Here is an 11,329-nt window from a genome sequence, read left to right as displayed (position 1 = left end):
AATCCTGTAAAATAATAAAGTAGGAAGAATAATACAAAATATGTCCTTTTAACATAGTTATCTATTCATTTTGAGGTCTTTAAAGCCAATCATTAAAATCTCATATAAGCTTTAACATGTAAACAAAGTCTTGATACAAGCTTGACAGCATATATGCATGGATATGGCTCCACGCCCCACCCAAACGCAGGACCAGTTATATTATAAATTGTCACCTTCCGCATTCGTCTTTTTTTTCCCTCTCTGCTCAGCTGGTTATGCTGTAATAAGAGTTTTGTTTTTGCCCTCACCTTGCCAAGTTTATCTGGCCAGCTGCATTGAGTCTCTCCTGTGTTGGAGTTCCCTCCGTACACGCTTTAAAATTTCCTATACAAAGGAAGCCTCCCCCATATTCAGGACCCTTGGGGTTGTAGCCTGCTGATCTCTAGGGATTGCACAATTGCCTTCTTCATCATGACTCCATGGATGGACATTTATTGGACATCCTGCTGACTATGAATCGTTCAGGTGGTAAGGCTCGCCATTTGGTGCACAAGATAATAGTAAATAGTACTCATCTGCTTTTATACTGTTAAGTTGTCTGCAGGTATATGCCTTTATGTTCTTCACTGCTAAAAGCAGGCATTACAAATGTGATTCATTGCTGACTTGTTCAGACAGTTCTGTCTGTTTTTTCAATGCCTCCCAGGGTGTAGCTAGTTTCAGCAGTACTGCTAATACATGAAATGATATTGCAGGTGTTTGTTGCAGAGCTGGGCCTTTCCTGTGGTGCATTAACTCTGCAGTTCTTGGCCTGCTGTGTATTAATTCTTTAATGCTTGGGCTGTTGTATAGTAACCCTTGCAGTGCCTTTGCCTGTTGTAGGTAACCTACCAGTGCTAATTGTCTGGTGTCGACTAATATGTCAGAGCTTTACCTGTGGTATGTTAACTCTTCAGCACTATTGACTGCTGTGCATTAATAATTAATGTGCCAGTCCTAATGCTTGGGAGAACTTCTGTGCTTTTGCTTAGCTTACATTACCTTCAATACTTGCCTGTCGGGCATCAACCTGTAAGTGCTTCTGTCTGTTGAGCCTTGGACCTCGCTCACACTTGCAGGAAGATCTGTTTGCTACTGGTCATGGGGGACTCCTCTCTGTGGCTAGTTGTGGACAGCACCTTTAGAAGTGTGCTCGGGGCTTTTTCCTTCATTGCTTTGCAGATTGGGCTTTGGCTTCAAGGGATTTTAGCAGGGTGATGCTTGCAGCTGCAGGCATCACCCCGGTACCGTTTTTCAGAGCTGACGGTCGGCTTTCTTGTAACAACCACCAATGCGGCTAATCAAATGCTGGGCTATTACAAGCAGCGGGAGGGGACGTCTCCCCCCTCCCATGGCTCGCCTGGGCTCTCCTGAGCGACCACGTCCGCCGTCTGGCCAGGGAACCGAACAAAGCTGGAATTTACAGAAGACCTAAAGGTGCCAGATTTAAAAAAAAATGTCTGTATTGGAAAAAGCCAAACTTGGCATTTTGAATGCTCTTAAGTGCAAAGGAAGGATTTGGGGTCTTATAGACTGCAGATCCCTCCATAAAGTGTATCACTCACTGCCTATTATGAGGGATGTTTAACCACCTCAATACAGTGTACTTACACACCCCCTTCCTGCCCAGACCAATTTTCAGTTTTCAGCGCTCTCACACTTTGAATGACAATTACTCAGTCATGCAACACTGTACCCATATGAAATTTGTGTCCTTTTTTTCACACAAATAGAGCTTTCTTTTGGTGGTATTTAATCACTAGTGGGTTTTTTATTTTTCGTGCTATAAATAAAATAGTCTGTAAATTTTGTGAAAAAAATGCCTTTTTCTTTGTTTCTGTCATAAAATTTTGCAAATTAGTCATTTTTCTTCATAAATTTTGGCCAAAATTTATACTGCTACATATCTTCAGTAAAAATAACCCAAATAAGTGTTAATTATTAGGTCTTTGTGAAAGTTATAGAGTCTACAAACTATGGTGCCAATCACTGAAAATTGATCACATCTGATCACACCTGATGTACTGAAGGCCTATCTCATTTTTTGAGATACTAACAAGTCAAGAAAGTACAAATACCCCCCAAATGACCCCTTTTTAGAAAGTAGACATTCCAAGGTATTAAGTAAGTAGCATATAGAAGGATTTTTTCCCCAATGGGGCTTTAAAACAGCAATGTACAGGATCAAGGAAGAAGTTCTTGGTAGATATATAGAAAGTGATTTTGTCCAATATCAAAAAAACTATGGTACAGTAACACAATTCATATTCCACAGTGCAGTAGCAAACACATATTTGTACACATTGTTACATTACATAATGTTACATGGTTAGCGAGTCCCGACGCGTTTCGACCTGTATGCGGTCTCTTCAGGGGGACAATTGGATCTAAAGAATGGTTGCATAAATTCAGAATTAAAAAAAAAAAAAATATTATTTATATATATATACAAATAGAGCTTTCATTTGATCATTGAAATCCACCCCCCATGTAGAGATTATAATCTTGGACACATACTGGCTTTTCAATGGGACCTCTTCTTCTTTGAACCTCAATTGTAGCATTGTCATGGATGGTGGACATCATGTGCATGTCCCTTTTATCCTTCCACCTCAAGGCCAGCACTTCATTGCATCTCAATGCTGCTCTCTCCCCCCTTTGCAGCTTTTTGTTTGCTAGAGATTGTGGGAAGCCCTTCCTATTTTTTCTCCAGCACAAAACTGTTCTGCCTGTCTAAGAGACTCTTGCCAGTCATCGGTGTTTGACCCCCGGCCTGTTGTGGGACTAGCTGCTCCTCTACCTCCCTGAGCTTCAGCATCTCTCAGTCCTTACCGCTCTCAGCATCTCGGCCTTGGCTACCAGTCCCCAACCAGGTGTACAGGCCAAGGAGAGAAGAGCTGGTAACAGCTAGTTACCGCTCTGCGTTTACATTTAGTGATCGACTGTGAAAGGATCACAGCTGATCACGTGGTAAACAGCCGCCGGCCAATGGCTGTTTACCAACGTCGTGACGAGCAGTGTTCCCTGGAACATGCCAACGATGTGATCGCGCGCATGCGCTGTGCACAATGGGGTGGTACCAGCCGTCATAGGCCGTGACTTCATCACGGGCGATCACGTGGTAAACAGCCATGCCCAATGGCTGTTTGCCCCCCTCGGTGGTGAGCGGTGTCTCCGTGACACGCCGCCACCGAGGGTACAGGGATGCGCGCGCACAATCGCGCGCATTCCCTGTTTAAAGGGCGGGGCGTCATATGACCCCCTCCCAGAACGAGAGCCGCGCCGCCTAGCCGTCATATTGCAGAAGGCGGGCGGCAAGCAGTTAAAAGTGATCAGAAAAATTTAAGGAACAGCGTAAAAAAATAAATAAAATAAATTAAAAAAAAATTAAAGCACCCTATCCCTCCGTGCTCGTGCGCAGAAGCAGACGCATGCGCAAGTTGCACCCGCAAATGTAAACGGTGTTCAAACCAAACATGTGAGGTATCGCCGCTATTGTGGCATGTTGAGGGGGACGGGGAAACTGGTGTGTGTGCTGTGTGGGTACATGTGTAAGTGTGAATGTGTTCTGGGGTCTGGCACCTATAACATTTGGCACAAAGAATGCTGACATCCAATAATATAGCACTTGTATCGGGTCCATTGATGTGTTAATACTCAGGTTTACCCTAAGACCCCTTTCACACTGGAGGGGTTTTTCAGACGCTTTAGCGCTAAAAATAGCACCTGTAAAGCGCCGGAAAAATGCCTCAACTGCAATCCCAGTGTGAGAGCCCGAGTGCTTTCACACTGGGGCGCTGCGCTGGCAGGACGTCAAAAAAAGTCCTGCAAGCAGCTTCTTTGAGGCTCTTTAGGAGTGGTGTATACACTGCTCCTAAAGCGCCCCTGTCTATTGAAATCAATGGGCAGCCCCGCCGAAGCACCTGCAAAGCGCCTCCACAGTGGCGCTTTGTGGAAGCTTTCAACCCTTTATTCGCCCGATAGCGGGGGTTAAATGCGACCCACTAGTGTCCGAAAGGCGCCTCTAAAATGTCGGTAAGGCACCGATAAATCTACCGCCCCCCGCGCTTTTAGTGTGAAAGGGCTCTTAGTGTTGCATGTATACTCATTTTCTATATCGAAACTTCATGCATATTTTACTTTGGTGCCTCTGTTCACTGTTTATTTACTTGTGTTTATATAAAATCTAAATAAACACCTATTAGAATTTTTTTTTTAAAGCGTCGCCTATAAAGATTTTGAAGTATCATAGTTTGTTGCCATTCCATGAATGTTCTCAATTTTAAAGGATGACATGTAAGGTATCTATTTACTCGGCGTAACATCATCTTTCACATTATACAAAAAAAAAAAATCTAACTTTACTGTTTAGTTTTTTTTTTTAATTCATAAAAGTGTAAGTGCTAAATTGAGGAAAAGGACCTCCAAGGTAGTATTCTCAGGAATACTACCGGTACATCGAGCCACACCAGAAAGGCAGAGGGAGATTAGGGAAGTAAACAAGTGGCTGAAGAGCTGGTATAGTAAGGAGGGGTTTGGGTTCCTGGAGGACTGGGCCGACTTCTCAGTCGGTAAACTGTACTATAGAAGGGATGGACTGCACCTAAATGAGGAGGATGCAGATCTGCTGGGAATGAAGATGGCCAAAAAGTTAGAGTTAGAGTTTTAAACTAGGCGATGGGGGGGAGGGTCCAGAGGCAGAGATAGCCAGCGCAGAAGATATTCCAGAGGGTAGTATTGGGGGCATTAGTGGTAGGTTAACCAAAGCACAAAAACACAGGGTGAGTATAGTAGCAAGTCCTAGTTGCAATCTAGAAACACCCAATACAAGGACAATATGCGACCGGTCTAAACTATGTGGCATGTTCACCAATGCCAGGAGCATGGCGGACAAGATGGGTGAACAAGAGATACTGTTGTACGAGGAGGATTTGAATTTTGTGGGAATTTCAGAGACCTGGTTCAACAGCTCTCATGATTGGCTGGCAAACATTCAAGGGTATACCCTATACCGCAAGGATAGAGAGGGTAAAAAGGGGGGAGGGGTATGCCTATATATCAAGAATAATGTACAGGTGAATGTGAGAGATGACATCACTGAGGGAGCTAGTGAGGAGGTGGAATCCTTATGAGTAGAGCTCCAAAGGGATGAAGCTAAGGGGAAAAAAATACTGGGAGTATGCTATAGGCCTCCTAACCTGAGGGAGGAAGTGGAGACAGATCTCCTATCACAATTTGGATTAGCAGCAAGGATGGGAAGTGTTATCATAATGGGGGATTTTAATTATCCAGACTAGGGATGAGCCGAACACCCCCCTGTTCGGTTCGCACCAGAACATGCGAACAGGAAAAAAGTTCGTTCGAACATGCGAACACCGTTAAAGTCTATGGGACACGAACATGAATAATCAAAAGTGCTAATTTTAAAGGCTTATATGCAAGTTATTGTCATAAAAAGTGTTTGGGGACCTGGGTCCTGCCCCAGGGGACATGGATCAATGCAAAAAAAAAGTTTTAAAAACGGCCGTTTTTTCAGGAGCAGTGATTTTAATAATGCTTAAAGTCAAACAATAAAAGTGTAATATCCCTTTAAATTTCGTACCTGGGGGGTGTCTATAGTATGCCTGTAAAGGGGCGCATGTTTCCTGTGTTTAGAACAGTCTGACAGCAAAATGACATTTTGAAGGAAAAAACTCATTTAAAACTACCCGCGGCTATTGCATTGCCGACAATACACATAGAAGTTCATTGATAAAAACGGCATGGGAATTCCCCAAAGGGGAACCCCGAACCAAAATTAAAAAAAAAATATGACGTGGGAGTCCTCCTAAATTCCATACCAGGCCCTTCAGGTCTGGTATGGATATTAAGGGGAACCCCGGCCAAAATTAAAAAAAAAAAATGACGTGGGGTTCCCCCTAAATTCCATACCAGACCCTTCAGGTCTGGTATGGATTTTAAGGGGAACCCCGCGCCAAAAAAAAAAAAAAAAAGGCGTGGGGTCCCCCCAAAAATCCATACCAGACCCTTATCCGAGCACGCAACCTGGCAGGCCGCAGGAAAAGAGGGGGGGACGAGAGTGCGGCCCCCCCTCCCTCCTGAACCGTACCAGGCCACATGCCCTCAACATTGGGAGGGTGCTTTGGGGTAGCCCCCCAAAACACCTTGTCCCCATGTTGATGAGGACAAGGGCCTCATCCCCACAACCCTGGCCGGTGGTTGTGGGGGTCTGCGGGCGGGGGGCTTATCGGAATCTGGAAGCCCCCTTTAACAAGGTGACCCCCCAGATCCCGGCCCCCCCCCTGTGTGAAATGGTAAGGGGGTACTACCCCTACCATTTCACGAAAAAAGTGTCAAAAATGTTAAAAATGACAAGAGACAGTTTTTGACAATTCCTTTATTTAAATGCTTCTTCTTTCTTCTATCTTCCTTCATCTTCTGGTTCTTCTGGCTCTTCTGGTTCTTCCTCCGGCGTTCTCGTCCAGCATCTCCTCCGCGGCGTCTTCTATCTTCTTCTCCTCGGGCCGCTCCGCACCCATGGCATAGGGGGGAGGCTCCCGCTCTTCTCTTCTTCTTTTCTTCTCTTCTGTTCTTCTTCATTTTCTTCTCCGGGCCGCTCCGCAATCCATGCTGGCATGGAGGGTGGCTCCCACTGTCTGACGGCGCTCCTCGTCTGACAGTTCTTAAATAACCGGGTGGGCGGGGCCACCCGGTGAACCCCGCCCCCCTCTGACGCACGGTGACTTGACGGGACTTCCCTGTGACGTCACGGGGAATGCCACAGGGAAGTCCCGTCAAGTCACCGTGCGTCAGAGGCGGGCGGGGTCACCGGGTGGCCCCGCCCCCCGTTATTTAAGAACTGTCAGACGAGGAGCGCCGTCACACAGCGGGAGCCTCCCTCCATGCCAGCATGGATTGCGGAGCGGCCCGGAGAAGAAAATGAAGAAGAACAGAAGAGAAGAAAAGAAGAAGAGAAGAGCGGGAGCCTCCCCCCTATGCCATGGGTGCGGAGCGGCCCGAGGAGAAGAAGATAGAAGACGCCGCGGAGGAGATGCTGGACGAGAACGCCGGAGGAAGAACCAGAAGAGCCAGAAGAACCAGAAGAACCAGAAGATGAAGGAAGATAGAAGAAAGAAGAAGCATTTAAATAAAGGAATTGTCAAAAACTGTCTCTTGTCATTTTTAACATTTTTGACACTTGACTTTGACACGTGAAATGGTAGGGGTACTTATGTACCCCCTTACCATTTCACACAGGGGGGGGGCCGGGATCTGGGGGTCACCTTGTTAAAGGGGGCTTCCAGATTCCGATAAGCCCCCCGCCCGCAGACCCCCACAACCACCGGCCAGGGTTGTGGGGATGAGGCCCTTGTCCTCATCAACATGGGGACAAGGTGTTTTGGGGGGCTACCCCAAAGCACCCTCCCAATGTTGAGGGCATGTGGCCTGGTACGGTTCAGGAGGGAGGGGGGGCCGCACTCTCGTCCCCCCCTCTTTTCCTGCGGCCTGCCAGGTTGCGTGCTCGGATAAGGGTCTGGTATGGATTTTTGGGGGGACCCCACGCCATTTTTTTTTTTTTTTTTTGGCGCGGGGTTCCCCTTAAAATCCATACCAGACCTGAAGGGTCTGGTATGGAATTTAGGGGGAACCCCACGTCATTTTTTTTTTTAAATTTTGGCCGGGGTTCCCCTTAATATCCATACCAGACCTGAAGGGCCTGGTATGGAATTTAGGGGGACTCCCACGTCATTTTTTTTTTTTTAATTTTGGTTCGGGGTTCCCCTTTGGGGAATTCCCATGCCGTTTTTATCAATGAACTTCTATGTGTATTGTCGGCAATGCAATAGCCGCGGGTAGTTTTAAATGAGTTTTTTCCTTCAAAATGTCATTTTGCTGTCAGACTGTTCTAAACACAGGAAACATGCGCCCCTTTACAGACACACTATAGACACCCCCCAGGTACGAAATTTAAAGGGATATTACACTTTTATTGATTGACTTTAAGCATTATTAAAATCACTGCTCCTGAAAAAACGGCCGTTTTTAAAACTTTTTTTTGCATTGATCCATGTCCCCTGGGGCAGGACCCAGGTCCCCAAACACTTTTTATGACAATAACTTGCATATTAGCCTTTAAAATTAGCACTTTTGATTTCTCCCATAGACTTTTAAAGGGTGTTCCGCGGCATTCGAATTTGCCGCGAACACCCCAAATTGTTCGCTGTTCGGTGAACTTGCGAACAGCCAATGTTCGAGTCGAACATGAGTTCGACTCGAACTCGAAGCTCATCCCTAATCCAGACATAGACTGGGCGAAGGGGACCGCGCATTCATTTAAGGCTCGCCAGTTCCTTAATGTCTTGCAGGACAATTTTATGGGTCAGATGGTAGACGCATCAACTAGAAATAAAACATTACTGGATCTACTGATTACCAACAATACAGACCTGATCACGGATGTGGAAATACGGGGCAATTTAGGTAACAGCGATCACAGGTCAATTAGTTTCAGTATAAATCACACAAATAGGAAACATAAAGGGAATACAAAGACACTGAATTTCAAAAGAGCCAACTTCCCTAAACTACAAACCTTGCTAAAAGGCATAAATTGGGATAAAATATTAGGAACAAAGAATACGGAGGAGAGATGGGTTTGCTTTAAGAGCATATTAAATAAGGGCATTAGCCAATGTATCCCATTGGGTAATAAATTTAAAAGAGCGAACAAAAGTCCTGGATGTGGAAAGAGAGAGAATTTGGGCTTTGGACTTTATTGGCACAATAATCACTATAGTTATTATAATTAAAAATCCAATATATTAAAGAATAATTTTTTAAAAGGGTATAAAAAGACAAAAACAGAAATCAATTCATGGCCATACATTTACAAAGTATACACTCCGTAAACAGCTCTGTATCCACACAGCCAGCCGCCCTATACCGGAGCGGCGGTGTGGTTTAACACGCTTGCTACAGTGTTGCTTCATGTTTGAACCAGGAAGCTGCACGATGTGGATAGAGATTAACCCCTTAAACTACCAGATACAAGTTAATGCTTGATAAAAATGCTTTTACCTCCAACTGATGCTCTATTCCTTCCGGTTACATATTTACAGAGGTTTACCTCAGTACTAGAGGGTTGAATGTCCAGATATTCAATGGAGATACGCTCTATCCCCTTTTATCTTTATTTATGCGCATATATATGCTCTAACCTACCAAATACTCTTATGTAATCTGTTCTGTGCTCCTGAAGAAGCGCTTAGGCGCGCAACATGTTGCGCGAATTCTCGTTACTGATTACTATTTCTGCATAGCTCCTCTTCGGTATAACTGTATGTAAATTGATTATTTCAATCATTGTCTAATCGACTTTTACAAATACAGAGCTGTGTATGGAGTGTATACTTTGTAAATGTATGGCCATGAATTGATTTCTGTTTTTGTCTTTTTATACCCTTTTAAAAAATTATTCTTTAATAAATTGGATTTTTAATTATAATAACTATAGTGATTATTGTGCCAATAAAGTCCAAAGCCCAAATTCTCTCTCTTTCCATATGTACTCTATCGGGACGAGGCACTTAGTATTATCTATGTATCCATATTACCACTATGTGGTGATACTTCATTAATTCAAAAGTCCTGGATGGCTTAACTCCAATGTAAAAATGCATATAAAAGCAAAGGAGAAGGCCTTCAAAAAATACAAGGTTGAGGGATCATCCTCAGCATTCAGACTTTATAAAGAATGCAACAAGAAATGTAAGGGTGCAATTAGGACAGCTAAGATAGCACATGAAAGACACATAGCGGAGGAGAGCAAAAAAAATCCTAAGAAATTCTTTAAGTATGTAAACAGTAAAAAAGGAGGACAGACCATATTGGCCCCATAAAGAATGAGGAAGGACATCTGGTTACAAAGGATAGGGAGATGGCGAAGGTATTGAATTTATTCTTCTCCTCAGTCTTCACGAGTGAATCGGGGGGCTTCAGTAACCAAAACTGCAGTGTTTATCCTCATGACACAACACAGGAAGCACCTCCATGGTTAACAGAGGACAGAATTAAAATTAGACTTGAGAAACTTAACATTAATAAATCACCGGGACCAGATGGCTTGCATCCGAGGGTACTTAGGGAACTCAGTCAAGTGATTGCCAGACCGTTGTTCCTAATTTTTACAGATAGTCTACTGACTGGAATGGTACCAGCTGATTGGAGAAAAGCCAATGTAGCACCAATATTTAAAAAGGGCCCAAAATACATCCCTGGGAATTACAGACCAGTTAGCCTAACATCAATAGTATGTAAACTCTTGGAGGGGATGATAAGGGACTATATACAAGATTTTAGTAATAAGAACGGTATCATTAGCAGTAATCAGCATGGATTCATGAAGAATCGTTCTTGCCAAACCAATCTATTAACCTTCTATGAGGAGGTGAGTTGCCATCTAGATAAAGGAAGGCCCGTAGACGTGGTGTATCTGGATTTTGCAAAAGCATTTGACACAGTTCCCCATAAACGTTTACTGTACAAAATAAGGTCCGTTGGCATGGACCATAGGGTGAGTACATGGATTGAAAACTGGCTACAAGGGCGAGTTCAGAGGGTGGTGATAAATGGGGAGTACTCGGAATGGTCAGGGGTGGGTAGTGGGGTTCCCCAGGGTTCTGTGCTGGGACCAATCCTATTTAATTTGTTCATAAACGACCTGGAGGATGGGATAAAGAGTTCAATCTCTGTATTTGCAGACGATACTAAGCTAAGCAGGGCAATAACTTCTCCGCAGGATGTGGAAACCTTGCAAAAAGACCTGAACAAATTAATGGGGTGGGCGACTACATGGCAAATGAGGTTCAATGTAGAAAAATGTAAAATAATGCATTTGGGTGGCAAAAATATGAATGCAAGCCATACACTGGGGGGGGGACCTCTGGGGGAATCTAGGATGGAAAAGGACCTGGGGGTCCTAGTAGATGATAGGCTCAGCAATGGCATGCAAGCTGCTGCTAACAAAGCAAACAGAATATTGGCATGCATTAAAAAGGGGATCAACTCCAGAGATAAAACGATAATTCTCCCGCTCTACAAGGCTCTGGTCTGGCCGCACCTGGAGTATGCTGTCCAGTTATGGGCACCAGTCCTCAGGAAGGATGTACTGGAAATGGAGCGAGTACAAAGAAGGGCAACAAAGCTAATAAAGGGTCTGGAGGATCTTAGTTATGAGGAAAGGTTGCGAGCACTGAACTTATTCTCTCTGGAGAAGAGATGCTTGAGAGGGGATATGATTTCTATATAC

At 44.4% G+C, this 11,329-nt stretch overlaps 1 protein-coding gene across 2 annotated transcripts in view; it reads left to right on the top strand.

The window, feature by feature from the left end:
- The first annotated feature begins 227 nt into the window (after positions 1 to 227).
- Positions 228 to 11,329, top strand: part of ST6GALNAC6 (ST6 N-acetylgalactosaminide alpha-2,6-sialyltransferase 6) — a 200,569-nt gene continuing 189,467 nt past the window's right edge. The window contains exon 1 of one of the 2 annotated variants that reach the window (XM_073600464.1): positions 228 to 507. The gene's annotated coding sequence lies outside the window, so the exon portion shown is untranslated. Of the gene's footprint in view, positions 511 to 11,329 lie in introns of both variants that reach the window. The other variant, XM_073600463.1, reaches the window with a different exon arrangement.

This window comes from Aquarana catesbeiana, linkage group LG09, assembly GCF_042186555.1.
Source record: "Aquarana catesbeiana isolate 2022-GZ linkage group LG09, ASM4218655v1, whole genome shotgun sequence".
Taxonomy (NCBI): domain Eukaryota; kingdom Metazoa; phylum Chordata; class Amphibia; order Anura; family Ranidae; genus Aquarana; species Aquarana catesbeiana.
Note: the sequence above shows the minus strand (reverse complement) of the source record. Positions and strands in the feature narration are given on the sequence as shown.